This window comes from Pollicipes pollicipes, unplaced genomic scaffold, assembly GCF_011947565.3.
Source record: "Pollicipes pollicipes isolate AB1234 unplaced genomic scaffold, Ppol_2.1 Scaffold_4740;HRSCAF=5597_pilon_pilon_pilon, whole genome shotgun sequence".
NCBI lineage: Eukaryota > Metazoa > Arthropoda > Thecostraca > Pollicipedomorpha > Pollicipedidae > Pollicipes > Pollicipes pollicipes.
The window spans coordinates 41,512,515-41,527,880 of NW_023596545.1; the positions used below are offsets into that span (position 1 = coordinate 41,512,515).

Genomic DNA, 15,366 nt, shown 5'->3' on the forward strand with positions numbered 1-15,366 from the left:
GTCAAAACCAACTTGCTTTATTACTTTCGGGCTTGCTGTATGGGTTAGTTTTTGGTGCTCACTTCGAGCGCATTGATAACAGGAACCGCATTACACATCTTCCATGACCTTCTTAGAGGTCAGAATTGGTAATTGACCTGAAATGACCCAGGTCAGCTTTTTAGGAACATACTGCCTGGCGCAATCTTTGTCGCTTATCTAAATGCAAAACCCAGAGCAGTGTTGCACGACTCTGGTCACCATGACCTTCAAAAAGTAAGAAAAGGTTACTGTCTTTAGCTGAGCATGTGACCTTTTGCTTAGAAACAGTTATCTCGGTTCTGGGTGCACTTCTGAGACCAACCTGGTATTTGACCTTGTTTTGACCTTATTTAACCCAAAGGTCATGACCTAGGAACCTCAAAATTTGACTTAAGTGAGTTCACGTACAGGTCAATACACTCTGCAAATTTGGTGCTTCTAGCTCTCTTAGTTACCGAGATCTCAGGGGGGCGGGTCAAATTGACCCCCCACCCGAGCGAAAGGTATCTAGCCGGCCACCCGGGCGTGTGTTAATCGCCGCCTGACGTTCCTACTGGTGTCACCACTGTGTGTGTCATCAGTCGAAGCCCCGAAACCAATTTTCTTGTCGACACTTTTGCTTGGCGGCAGTCATCGGTCTGGCGATAAGAGTCGCATCGAAATGGCATTACAGAGTGAAACGCCGACGTCTTGCTGAGCTGTTTTCCATTCCTCTGCTGTTGCCAATTACGAGCCGGCAAATTAGAATCGCATAGCTCGTGATTTCGTTCCTCTCAAGGCGCTACACTCTGGACGGCATAAGGAATTGTGCTTCGAGGCCGCGCAGATGAGAAAATTACGCCTCAACTTTCTGCCGACAGCGCACCTTGACGGCTGAGTTGCCAGAACTCAGCGCGCTCGGTCCTATTCACAGCCGCAGTGCCACTGGCCCTATTGGAAGAGGAAAGTGCGGACCGCGTCCCTTAATTAAGGCGCCCGCGTCGCGCCGGCTAAAGGTTAGCGCGAGGCGGCCGGGTCGGCCAGCGCCGGACGCGGGCCATCGATTCTGACGAAGCCCGGTGAGCAGGCGCGACGCCACCGCCGTCGCCGCCGCCGCCGCCTGTTGTTCGGGAGCCAGTTCAATCAGCGCTCCATTGTGAACGCCGCGACGTCGCGACCGCGGTGGCCGCTGATAGTGGCAACGATGGCCGGTCTGATGGCCGGCAAATTGACCGACATCGGAGCCGCATCGATCCCGACGACGGCGCTGATTCCTGTCGCCGGCGGCCCCGGCGGCCAGCACCTGGTGCGTGCTCACGAAACGCCGCCGGCCGACGCGCCAGGCCGCCCGCAGACGGCCGGCTCGATGGGGAGCCGGCCAGCCGTCGCCGCTCGCGGCCCTCGCGCGCGCTGCCGCTAAACGGTGCCGCCGGCGAGCGCAGCGGCCCCGCTTCCATTGCTTGCCGCCTTCTCTCCAGAAAGTGAGCGCCCGGACCGCCGGACGGCGCGACTCAAATTGAGGCCAGCGACGTTCGAAGCGACTGACAGTCGGATGGCCTGATGACGGCTGGAAGCGATTTCGGGCCGATGCTGATGTCGGAGGCCATTGATTATCGATGCCCTGCCCGCTGCTCTGATGCATCTCGCCGCGGCTCTCGCAGGTGTCATTTCAGCCCGTTGCTCTGATGCATCTCGCCGCTGCTCTCGCAGGCGTCATTTTAGCCCGCTGCTGCGATGCATCTCGCCGCGGCTCCGGCAGGTGTCGTTTCACTCCGGTGCTCTGATGCATCTCGCTACGGTTCTCGCAAGTGTCATTTCAGTCGGGTGCTACGATGCACCCCGCTGCGGCTCTCGCAGGTGTAAGTTCAGTCGGGTGCTCTGAGGCGTCTCGCTGCGGCTCTCGCAGGTGTGGCTTGGTAGGGCTGCACCGACCTTGCTCCGCCGTAGGTTGGCTGACCTTTGAGCTAGGCTTAATCCGGCCGCATAATTTGTGCTACCGGGTCGGATCTGCGTAATTGTTGGAGCTCACACTTGGTGCTTTGTGACACGTAATTGTATCTAATGTGGCCTCACACACACCGTACACTTTTGAAGGCGGTCGATTGCTTGTTTATTTTCCGTTAACTGACATATTGAACTAACGCATTGACTAGTTGCTGCGTCTTGACCACTGGCAGGGAGAGCAATGTCGACAAGTGTGCCTGCGAAAGGGAATCATTTGCAATGCTTACAATGATCTCACCTCAAAGCGGACATGATGTGTGTAGACCTGAACGGTGAGCACGCTAATTTACAGCCCGCAAACTCGTCGCTGCCGGCGACAGCGACTTCGCTGGGAACGAGTTTCAAATTGGCGAGCTCGTGTGTATCCCTGCCGACTGGTGCGAGTTCGTACGTATCCCTGCGAGTTCGTGTGCGAATTCGTGTGCCCCCAAGCGTGGGACGAAGCGCAGCTTTCACATGGCTTTTGAGGGCACACGTTTGGATGCATTTGCACTGAGCTTGCGTGCTCAATTCCTTTAGTCACCGATGCATGGACCTGAGAGGAGCGGCCACCTCAGGTTTGGTACAGGCGCACGAACAGTGCTGCTGTGCTGGGCGAAGGCTTGCGGCGCCACTTGAGCGCCCTGAGCCAGGGACGAATGGCGTACGCCAGCCTGTTTGCTTCACTCATGTGATCCAGCTCACCTCGAAAGCTCCGGCAGCTGTCAGCAGGGGTTAGCTCATGTCAAAAAGAACACGGCTAGCTAGCCAGGGGAAGATGCAGCAGCCGTACAGCAGTCATCCACGGGATTTTGAGTACGATACATTTTTGCTGGCCATTGTGTGTTGTTATGCTGGGAGTCAGCGACCTTCCAGCTGTAAGGAGGTTCTAGCTTGGCAAGGATACCAAACCAATATTGGTCTGTTTGTGGTAATGGTCGGCGTTTCTGGCGGTGCTCATAGCTACGAGCTAAATGAACAAGGTTACAAAAAACATGACGATTCACCCACCACCTAACCTGCCTGACTTTAGCTACAAATGAGATAATGAGATCGACCGAACTTGTCCAAGCAAGTTTTAAATGCGAAAAACTTCCTACACTTCGTTTGACAGCCCCTTCCAAAGATTCACTTTTCTTTGGCTAAATGATATCTGCCCCTTTACAGTTCTAATTCTACCTTTTGCTAAATGAAACTAGTTTCCCCTAAGCCTCGGCCTGCTCTCAGTGCTGTATGTAGCTCTACCTTGCCTATTCCCTTCATGTTCTTGAATATCCCTATTACATCCCGTCTGAGTCCGCGGTATTTCATTGAAAGCAAACTCAAGGCTCTAAGTCTATCCTTATAGTTTTAATAGTCTAGCCCAGTTATATCCTAGTTGTTTTCCCCGTACTTCTCACACACACACACACACACACACACACACACACACACACACACACACACACACACACATATATATATATATATATATATATATATATATATATATATATATATATATATATGGAACCATGGGACTAAGCATGTACACTATACTCTAGGTGTGGTCTGACGCAAGCTAAGTACATCTTGTCGACAACATTTCGGCTCTTGTAATGGACATTTCTGTTCAAAGTTCCCAGCATCCGAAGCGCTTTGCTCCCAGCAGCCCCACATTACCCTGCAGGATTTAAATCCCTGAAAATGATTACTCCTAAGTCCTTTTCTCCCTCGATCTAGTTTAACTCCAAGCCTTCCATGTAACAGCTAATGCCCTCACTGCCAAAAGTACCCAAGTGCTTACCTTATGTTCATCGTAATTGGATGACGTCTGTCGCAGAGGAACTCAGTTCACTAGTTTCTCTAACCAAAGTTGAATTTGGATCGCGTGGTCGGCGTTTCGCCTAGCCAGACTAAAAGTCATATTCTAAAGTTAATTCTGATTCGATAATAATAAAGTTAATTCTAATTCTGAAGTGCAGACGCTTTGAATCCAGATATCTGTTCTAAGCAAAAGGTCACTGCTGATCAGTCTAGGTCAGTGATCTTATTTTACCTTTAGAAGGTCATGGTAACCAAAACCGTGGTTTTGTTTGTTGGAATTTAAAGAACATCAATAATTACGTTAGGCGGTATTTTCCTTAAGACATGTTGATCTGGATTATTTTAGGTCAGTGACTTTGAGACGATCTGACGTTCAAGAATTTTATGGAAGATGTCAGTTGCGGTCTCTGTTATTAAGAAATTCATGCCTTTGACACCGGTCTGACCTCAATACCTTACCCAAGGTCAATAAAACATGTAATCCTAAACTGAATTGTCTAATTATCTAAGAAACTATCTCAGAGATTATGGCTTCGACTAGCACTACGTTGTCGCATCAGATTGAAATATTCCCTCGGAACTGCCTTTGCTGATAGCCACGACCTGACTAGCCTGCCACATGTTAGCTACCTTACAAGGTGCTTTTGCATACCAAAAGATCCGCTATTCAATTATTTGCAACTATTCAAAAGCTTGGTGCGGCTACGCCACGAGTTTTGAAAATTACTTTGAAAAAACCTTCGGTGTACAATTCCCCCTCCCCCCTCCTCAAACGCATCTTAGTGAGCATCTGGGTATAATGAGCACTAGCTCGTTAAGCGTGGATTCGAAGAGTGGAAAACCTGCTATTTGTGTTGCTTTATAATGACAATGTTGCTTGTGCAAACAGTGGTATCAATAATGATGCGGAGTGCTGCAACTTTTTACAAACAATACTGTTTATCTACCGGCAACAAAATGCTGTTGAATTATGGGCGAACTATCAAAGAAAACGTAGTGGCCTTGAAGCGCAGCTACCTTTGCTTTTAGAATAAAATCATGCATTTCTACCTTTTGACATGGCAGGTACTGAGTGACCTAGTTAAGTTTGTCACAGGTGTCGTGCGCGGCATATAGTAGCCTTCTGATGGCTTCAGCGAAACTGCAATCCAATTTCGGCGCATGTGCCTGCATGCGTTTACCTTCCATTATGTTGTCATGACTCGATCGTCGAGATTCGATACCTGCCACGATTTTGATGCCGATTTGACGCCTGTCGCCATCCCGATGCCAGAATTTGACGTCTGTCACGACCTTGACGCCGAGATTGTGTGCCTGACACGGCGCATTCGCCGCTTCAATATGACAGCGGACGCGACAGGCTCATGTGTCAACGAACGCAGCGCCTTGATCGACTTTGCGATCCGCAGCCAATGCCGCGAAACCCGACATGGACCTCTCTCTGGCCCTGCTGCCCGCTGTCAGACCGACCGACATAAATATCTCTCTGGTCCTGCTGCCCGCCGTCCGACTAGCCGACATGGAGCTCTCTCTGGTCCTGCCGCCCGCTGTCAGGCCGACCGACATGAACCTCTCTCTGGTCCTGCTGCCCGCCGTCCGACTGACTGACATAGACGTTTCGCCGGTCCTGCCGCTCGCCGTCAGTGTCCGACATGAACGGCTCTCTGGTCCTGCTGCCCGCTGTCAGGCCGACCGACATGAACCTCTCTCTGGTCCTGCTGCCCGCCGTCCAACTGACTGACATAGACGTTTCGCCGGTCCTGCCGCTCGCCGTCAGTGTCCGACATGAACGGCTCTCCGGTCCTGCTGCCCGCTGTCAGGCCGACCGACGTGAACCTCTCTCTGGTCCTGCTGCCCGCCGTCCGACTGACTGACATAGACCTTTCGTCGGTCCTGCCGCTCGCCGTCAGTGTCCGACATGAACGGCTCTCCGGTCCTGCCATTCGCTGTCAAATTGGCCGACATGAACCTCTCTCTGGTGCCGCTGCCCGCCGTCCGACTGACTGACATAGACGTTTCGCCGGTCCTGCCGCTCGCCGTCAGTGTCCGACATGAACGGCTCTCCGGTCCTGCCCTTCGCCGTCAGACTGGCCGTTCTCTCCGGACCGCTGACGTGAGCCGCGGCTGCGGGGGGAGGGGATGGGAGGACGGGCGAATTGGCGCCGATTTCGTTACATTTGGCTTGTGATCAATACGGCACAGGTCGAGTGAGCCGCGGGCCTGAGAGAGCAGCCCGCCGGCATGTCCCGGCATACGGTACAGGTGGAATGAGCTGCGGGCCTGAGAGGGCAGCGCGCCGGCATGTCCCGGCATACGGTGAGTTCCCCTCTGAGACAGCCGGCCCGGCGGCCATAGCGGCGCACGGTCTTCCAGGGCCGCTTTTGTTTCGAGTGGTTTGAAGGCAGTTGTGCCGCCAGATTTCAAAAGATGTGCGGGCCAGAAACCACGTAGGTCGACGAGTCTGTCCGAGTCATTTGCAAATCGTCCACGCAGTGAGTCGTTGTGATCCATGCGGACTATTCATAGTTACTTCGGCGGAAGAGCTAAAAGTTTTCAAATCGGGTCCGAAATTTTCCAGTTACTTTTCTGTGCAGATGCTCTTAAATGGGCTCCTTTGTTATTTACGACGCAACTGTTTTCACGTCGGTGGATCCCCAATTTCGCCTGGCTCCGGAGTTCTCAGGCTGCGACGAACATATGGTGTTCACGCAGGCAGCATTCGAGCAGCAAGCTTGCGCCCTTTCTGCGCCGCGCTTCGACGATCGTTAAGTGGTGGTCTTCCGCCTAGCTGAGGCTGGATCTGGCCATTAGACGTGGTTTAACTCTGAACGATTGAATTGTCCGCCTCAACGCACGAGTGTCCTCTCAATGGACCAATGTCCTGTCCGCTTCGATGGACTACTGTCCTGTCCGCCTCGATGGACCACTGTCCTGTCCGCATCGATGGGCCACTGCCTTGTCCGCCTCGATAGACAACTGATCTGACCTCGATGGTAGATTTATGGAGGGCTCTTGGCACGTAACGAATTGAATCATCGCAGAACTCAAACTTATCTGTCCTAACGCTAATTGTGTCGTTGTCAATTGCAGAAGTCCTGGAAAATTTGCAGTCATGTTGCAAGGCGGCACGATGCCATGTGACCCCTATGCTCATGAGGAAACGGGTAGCTTCGGAAGCCGATCTGGGTGCGCCAGTTTGGCCTCGGTTGCGTCCACACTCCGCAGATCCCGGCACGGCTAGCTATGCATAGTGCTTAACTGGGTGGCTTTGTCACGACCTTGCCGTTTCCATTTGTTGCCGCACGCCTGGCATTGGCCGATAGGAAGACAAATAGCTGAAAGGAATAAATGGAAGCACTTGAAAGCAACAGCTGAAAACGGTCGTTTATGGATTAGTCAATTTAAACCAAAAGTACTGCTGGTGTGTAGGTGGAGCCGAAAACGTAACAAAAGGTACACACACAATAACCGTGTTTCTGCGGAAAAGAGAGAGAGAGAGCGAGAGAGAGAGAGGAGAGAGAGAGAGAGAGAGAGAGAGAGAGAGAGAGAGAGAGAGGGAATAGCGGAGATAGAAGACAGAATGCCACCAGGCAACTGGGCGTTCAATCAGCCAGCGAGACCATGAATAAAACATCAAGCTATGCCAATTTGCACTCAAAAATGGCCTTCAGCCAACGACTGGGTACTCACGCGCTTAAATAGCTGGGCTGATTGTCGATTGATCGATTTGATTACCTTACCTGGTCCGCAGTTTCAGACGATGGAAATCGCCAGTAGGCCTGACTAGTGACGGCTTTGCTGGGAGACGGTTGGAACGGTGTCTGTCTCAATTTCCGAAATACCAGGACATAGAGCTTACTCTTTACCAGGTGGTAGACATAAGCCGCAGTGGGCCCAACCAAACCACAGCAACTGATCCTGATTTTTCGGCAGCGGGTCACTGAAAAACGTCTTGAACAGCGCGCTGTGGCTGTTTCACAAATCCTGTTCAATACATTACACGCTGTCATGAAAGGGCATGGCTCGAAACACTTGGCAAAATGGACAGACCTCGTACTCTCTTGTGATGCGATTCGCTGCGCAAGATGACCAGTTGCTCTCTCCATTATTTCGATGCCCAGCCTTCAGCTGTTTCCGGAATTAAACCGGCATTATGTTTTCGGCACTTGCCGAAAGATGCCTCTTGTTACAACGTGACAACGGTTCCTGGTAGCCCTGCCGCATTTTGCACTCAGTGTGCAGAAACACGCGTCTATCGCTCGCCTCGTATCAATGGAAAAAACTCTCTAAGGGCCGCTGTTTTCTATCGCGCCGGGCTTCAGCATAGCCACGGATAACCTGCATTCGCATATAAACAGTCCACTGGCCGAATAAAGTCTGGCAACTGCATGCACGGCACGTCCGCAACCAAACGATAAAGAACTGTTCACGCCAATCTAAACGGCAATTCTTTCATTCCCAGGCGATTGAGCGCTTGACCGATTCCACAAGAACCACCATAGGAAATGTGTCTAGCGTTTTGATCAGGAAACTTATACTGCATTTTGCCACCAAACCACATCGAAGTTGATATGTTTGTTGGGATTTATCGTGGTGAATGGCTTTCTGTGTAAAAAGGAGCTTACTACAGTCACGAATTTAGACGCATGATGGTGGTCATCTTATAGCAAACTGAACGTTTTCAGCCCCGTGATAATATATGGCACCTCTGATACCTTTAACATTTTTAAACGTTAAGCCATTCCCAACATGTTCTACGCTAGACAAATTGAGAGGCGATCTCAGACTTGCAGGGTGAGAATACTGGCGTGGTCCAGGATATATGTGTAAGCACTCGGTGTGCCATTGCCTTTGCTACTGAAATGACCCTGAAGCCCGAAATCAAGCGACTTCTCCACTACGGCGGAACCGCATATGGTCCTGCAATCTTCAGATGTGGCTTCATTAATTTCTAAGATTTATTAATTTTGTAACTAGTGTTAACACGCGCCCGAGTGGCCGGCTAGATACCCTTCGCTCGAGTGGGGTCAATTTGACCCGCTAAGATCTCGGGAACTCAGAAAGCTGGAGACCCCAAATTTGCATGGTGTCTTAACCTGTACGTAAACTCACTTAGGTCAAAGTTTGAGGTCATCAGGTCATAACCTTGGGGTCAAATAAGGTTAAACAAGTTCAAATTTCATGTTGGTCTTCAAAGTGCCCCCAGAACCTAGATAACTGTTTCTAGGCAAAAGGTTACAAGCTCATTTAAAGTCAGTGACCTTGCCTGACCTTTTAAAGGTCAAGATGACCAAAATCACACAAGACTGCCCTGAGCTTTGCATTGAATAAGGGACAAAGATTACGCTTGGCAGTATGTTCTTTAAAAAATGTCGACCTGGATCATCTTAGGTCAGTGACCTATTATGACCGCTAAGAAGTCAATTGAAGATGCATGATGTGGTTCCTGCAATCAATTAATTCAAAATGAGCACCGGAAAATGCCCCACACAGCAAGCCCTAGAGCAATAAAACAGGCTGGTTTTGACCTTGATCTGACCTTCATACCTGACCTTAGGTCAAATTAATTTGTTTATTTAATGCTTGTGTTGCCTAATAAAGCATCTCAAAGATGTATAGCTTCGTCAAACGCTCCGTTGCTGCAGCAGATTGGACGATTCCCTAGAAATTGACTTCGCTGAAACCATGGCCTGACTTTGACCTGCCATAGGTCAGTGACCTTACAAGATACATATAGATTTTTACAGTAAACAATCCGCTGTTCAATTGTGAATAGGCATGCAAAATTTGGTGCCGCTACGCCGCGCCGTTCGGAAACTGTTCCGGAAAAACCTTCGGGAGGGTCAACTGGACCCCCACCCGAACGCGTGTTAAGGGCCAGCTCCCACACCCGTGGAAACCGACGGCTTCTTCCATTCGTGTCCATAAAGCAGGTTCTCCAACAGCGGGAGATGGGTCTGCTCCTCCGGTAATTGAGATGTATGAGCTCCCTGTGGCGTAGATAGATTAGCTCCTCCAGTTGTAGATATAGATTAGACCCCTGTTTGGTGATTAAATATCAGCTCTCCGTTGGTGGGAATTAATTGGATCCTCTGATGGTGTAGATGGATGGATTTGATCCTCCGATGGTGAAGATGGATGGATTTGATCCTCCGATGGTGAAGATGGATTTGATCCTCCGGTGGTGCAGATGGATTGGATCCTCTGATGATGCAGATGAATGGATTGAACCCTTCCGATGGTGTAGATGCGTTGGCTTCTTGACGTGTCCATAGGTTAGCTCCTCAGATAGATGGGGAGAGTCAGTTCCTACGGTGGCGAAAAGGGATCAATTCTAGCTGTGGTGGAGCTGGACTAGATCCGTCCTTCCACAGCTGGAGACGTATCGAGTCGTCCGGCGGAGGGAGCGGTCCACCTTCTCCGGTAGTGGTGATCCATTAGTGCCGACTTGTCCGGTGGTGTCCACGGTGCCCCGGCGGACGCGGCCCGGCGTGAGCGCCGACGCCCCGCCAGACGTCCTGCAAAACACTCCGCTATAGAACAGGCTTCCTGACACAACAGGCAAACTCCATTTTCTGTAGCACTTAATCTGTCGGTATATGAAAATGTGTACGTGATATGACGGTATATTCCTTAATCGGCCCGCACCCGCGCGCCCAGGTAAGCGACCCTTAACTAAAGACGGGTTCTAGTTTGGCAGGGTTGAGTCTCGGCTCCAAAAGGTCAAAGAACATTTTAGAGCTACGTGATTGAGTAGAAAGGTAAGACGTAGGGTGCCATTGCGTTCAGTCTGAGCTTTCTGGGCCATCGAAACTTGGCACGCTCAGGGAACTCAACCAGGTTTGCACGGGTGCTCTGGTAAGACCCCCAACCAGGTTTGTACAGGTGCTCTGGTGAGGCCCTCATCCAGAACGGCCGTGGAATCAACTCATGACTGACGGCCGCGCGGTGAGACGAGGTCCTGCAAGACTGCAGGACTTTGCCCTGATTGTGGACAGGGAGTGTGGGAGAGACGAAATGTGGGTGACAAAAGTGTGGGTCCAAGACCAGGTGTTTGTCTAGACAATGTCGCGATTTTTCCTGACTCGCGCCCGGTCCTTCTCTTGGTCTTGGCTCTGCTCTGGGCCTTTTTCGGAGTTGGCATTTTTCGGAGTTGTGTTTGGTCTTGCCTCACTGTGCCTGTCTGATGGACTGAGTCAGTTCCCAGAATGCCTTAGTCCAGCTCCTTGCCCACATAAGCTTCTGCTCCGCGCCCAGCTCTGAGTCCAGCTCCTGCTCCGTGCACAGCACTGGGTCCAGCCCCCGGTTTGGGTCCAAAGTTGGGTCTGTGTCCAGCTCTATGCACAGCCCCGGGTCTGGTCCAGTATCTATGTTCAGCCCTGGTCGGTGTTCACGTTTGGGTCTGGGTGTGGCTCCAGGTTTTGCCTCGGCTCCGTGTCGAGTTCCCGCTCCGTGTCCAGCCCTGGGTCTGGGTCCGGCTCTGACGCTGAGTGCGGTTTGTGTCCACCTGCGGTTCCAGCTCCGGTTCCGGGTCCATCACCGCCCTCGTGTCCAGCCCTGGGCCTGGGTCCGGCTCTGACGCTGAGTGCGGTTTGTGTCCAGCCGCGGTTCCAGCTCCGGTTCCGGGTCCATCACCGCCCTCGTGTCCAGCTCTGGGTCTGGCCCGTGTTCCGTGTCCAGCTTTGACCCGTGTCCAGACGTCCCGGAAGCGCGCTGCCGGCCGAGCCGCCCCGCCCTCCCGATAATCGCGTGACAAGTGACCTATTAGCCCGATGGAATACACGCGGCCCCCGTGACCGGCATGTGTCCCTGCACTTAGCAGATTTGCAGAGGCTTTGTTGTGCGGAGTGGTCGCGCTGTTACCCACCCTAATGACGATCGGTGGCTCTTGGTCTGGTGTGCGCAAACGCGTATGTCTTCATACCGGGGGTGATTTACTGAGCGAGCCTCACGCGTTCATTACGGCGAATTCGCACTAAATAATGATCATCAGATACCTTTCATTTATGGGAAATCGTATTTCCTTTATTGGATTATTAACAGGAGTGCATCCCAGTTGTAATGGTGGCTACAAACTTGCCCATCGTGATTGGATATGAACATGAAAACTGGATAACGTTACCAAAGCAGCGCGGTAGAACATTAGGAGTGAGAGCGAAGATGTAGATGGCCTGGGTGTGAGAGTGAGCTGTACCACCTGGGTACCACCAGTCATGACTGTGTGACGCTCAGCACCTATAGGCTCGGCTAGGGCGGTATGCTGAGAGTTGGTTTCGTAGAATGATCCGAAACCTACATCAAAGCGTTTGTATGATATTTTCGACGGCGTCGCCTATTTGCAACATCGCCCCATAACGGAGCTGGGGCGCAAAGACCAACACCCGTCCGCAGCAGGTGTGACATCTGACGTCACGTGACGGAGTGCAACAGCTGGCACCAGCTTCCGGCACCTTCCCCGGTCATGTTATCCGTGTTGGGACCGGACTGGGCGCGCCGGCCCGGCCCGGCGCTACATCCCCACGGACGGCCGGACAGCGGACTGCTGTAACTGGCCCGACTCGCACAATTGGCAGACAAACGAGCGGCAGGCTCGTAGGAAAACAGCCGACCGGGCGCCGCCGCCGCCGCCGAAGGAGGCGCCCGGCAGCACGGGCGCATCTGGTGAGGGAGTTCTGGCTGCGCCGGCCGGCGACTGCTGAAGATTGGTGGCAGCAGAGTACGACAGCGAGCCGGTCCGACAACGGACGGCTCGCAGCCCCGGGCGCGTGTCCCCAGAAGCTGCGTCAGACATTCGCTTGCCGAAGGTCCCTTGCTGAGCGGAACTTTGAGCGGCCTCTTTGCTCGCTGCCAGAGAACTTCCCAGGTGCCAATTACGAAGTTGGATTAAAAACAAGACGAGAATGGGACGGAATGCCTTTTTAGATGTGAAGTATGTGCGCTCGCTTGACGTGCACCTGGGATTATTGCAACTTTTAGGTGTGGAGTGTTGGGAAGCCGAGCCGCGCGAGCATAGCAATTAGCGCAGTCAACATTGCACGCGAAGACGCGCCAGTGCAGGAAATCATCCAACCACTCGTCACTGGCGCGGAATCCATGCATCGAAGCAAAGCACTTCGATGCTGCCGCTGGCCCCGTCAGTGACGGGCACTGGCGGACTTCAGTGGGCGTGACGAGCGCAGCGGGAGGGGGATCGGCACGGAGCTGACAAACGTCCAGGGGCGTCGCCAGGACTGGACACGTGGGGAGAGAGGCAGCTGAAGACCATGCGGTCGACCCTGGCACTCGAAGAGCGGGGAAATTGACGCTTTTAGGGCCAGGCCGCTGGAACGATGTGATCTTCTATTCCATCAGCGACCAAGCAGGACTTCAGAAAAGGGAGACGGCACTCCGCTCATTGACGACCGCCCTGTCAGCCCTCGCCCTGATTCGCCGTTTTTCATAACGGAGACCAATGGGGGGAATCGATATGACCTTCCTGGTGTTTCCAAAGTATTGAAGATAAAGCTTAGTGAAAACGCTAGTGGATTGACCCCCAACAAGATCTCACGACTTATATTATTGTTATGTTTCTAGGTCAATAAGTGACTCACTATGTCAGGTCAAAAGGCTCCATTTTCCTGAAAATGGTACTTTTTAAGCTTCAAAACACCATACATACGAGACCATGCTTTGTGGCGACACGAAACTTGTACAGAAGTTTCTTTTGGTTCATTCAAAGCGCAACGGAGCATACTTTTATTTGCTTTGAGCACATATTTGTGATATATGGCTCCATTAATGTGACAATGTCGGCCCGCCGGCGCGTTCCACGGCATCGTCTGGTGCGACCCACCGCCCGCGCAGGCCAGAGATCACCGTGCAGTGTTCCTCAAAGCCTGCTTTGTAACCAGAAAACCTAGAAACACGTTTTTGGCGTCCAAACACGCGCAATGGGTTTCGCTAGGATACTCAAAATGTGGACGCCATCTCACAACATACGTGAGAGACATCCTCAAAAATATCTTAGGGGGTCGCATCGACCCTCTCAAGGCGACAGTTAACATCTCATTCAGTGCTTCAGAGCTGGCATTATCATAATGAAAAATTGCATGAATATCAGCACAAAACAAGCCAATCACTGCGCGCTAAATTCACGAGTGGAAGGTTATCAGTGCAGGTACCATGGAAGCTAAGACTGCAGTCTGAAGCCCCGCACGGAGATGAGCGGCGGGTGACGCTCCAAGTGGCAGCTTTGGTCGCCTGATGAAGCCGTCTTGCGGCGCTGTGTCCCGCGCTCACGGGTTGAGGCCGGGTCGTGCGACGCTGCCGGCGGCGCTCCTCCCGCCGTTGAGTCCGACCCGGCCCGGAGGCGGCCGCCGGCCGAAATGAGGCAGCTGCTTCGGAAGTAGCTTGCTGGAATTGTGTCCGCGGGCCGGGCCGGGCTGGCCCACGCGCTCGGTCGATGGGATTGTTTTGTGGCCGGCGGCGGTGTCGGTGGGAACGGCTGCCACAGCTCTGTCACTGCCATCGGCGCCCTGCCGACTGGACAGTCTGGGCCCGTACAGCGGCTGGTCTGGGCGGAACGGCACCCGTCAGCCATCAGCCAGCAGCCATCAACCAGCAGCCGACAGTCAGACAGCGGCCAGGGGACAGCTCAGGAGGGGTGGTTAAGTGCGGGTGGGGGGGGGGGAGTGACCCATGATAAGGCGTTTCGAAGCCCCGCAAGAGCTTTTGGGAAAGGATACTCCTCTTTCGAAGCGGACGCCTTGGTAAAGTGCGCGCGGCCCGCCGCCGTCGCCTCCGCCGTCGCCGCCGCCGCCGCCGCCCCCGCTGGCCCCTGGCCTGGCCTCGGCTCGTAACGCCGAGAGCTGGAGCGGAGGACGGCTGGCAGCGGGGTTCTCTGCCGTCGTTTATCGCATCCCGACGGCGACACGGCGAGCGGCGATGGCGCCATCAGCCCGCCGGGGTGTCGGCCTCACGCTGGAGACACGCGGCCTGGACGTCAACTGCCGACGGGAGGCGCCTTTGTTGTATAAATCGTGTGTCTCGCAGGGCGGGGTGCCTGACGCATTGGATGATTTCGGGTTCCTGTTCTCAGCGGGTTGTTGCAGTTATTTGGCGCTGTGCAGGGGATAACCACACAAAGCGTGAATTGCCCAAAGCAATGCAATAAATCAAGCATAAATAAAGGGGCATGTGCGCTGTATTACCCGTCTGGTGCGTCTCAGGTGATTGAGATGAGGTTTGTAAAGCCGATCGAGCCCCACCAGCCCACTTATAAGACTCATCTTGTCATTCGAGCAGCTTGCACATTATGGAAAAGTGGTTGGAAGTCTTGATGGCTGGAGGAGGCTGTCACATTGGCTCCACTATGCCGAAGGTGGGAGCGAGCCAATTTAAGGCTTGAGCGACCGAGCGACTGATTGCGCGGCTTGGCCAGAGCGCTGCGGTGGGCCGGACCGTGCCAACCAACTGTGTGCCAGCTGATCCGCGTCGCCGGGTTGTTCAGTCGCGGCGGCCATGATGCAGCTGGCACCTTGAGCCAGCGTATTGCCATGCCCGGTCTGCAACGGCGTGTTCCACGTGCGCGCGGAAGAC

At 53.2% G+C, this 15,366-nt stretch overlaps 1 protein-coding gene across 1 annotated transcript in view; it reads left to right on the forward strand.

Moving 5' to 3' along the window:
- Positions 1-15,366, forward strand: part of LOC119098786 (serine/threonine-protein kinase 32B) — an 81,890-nt gene that overhangs the window by 27,507 nt on the left and 39,017 nt on the right. The gene's annotated exons all lie outside the window — the stretch shown is intronic.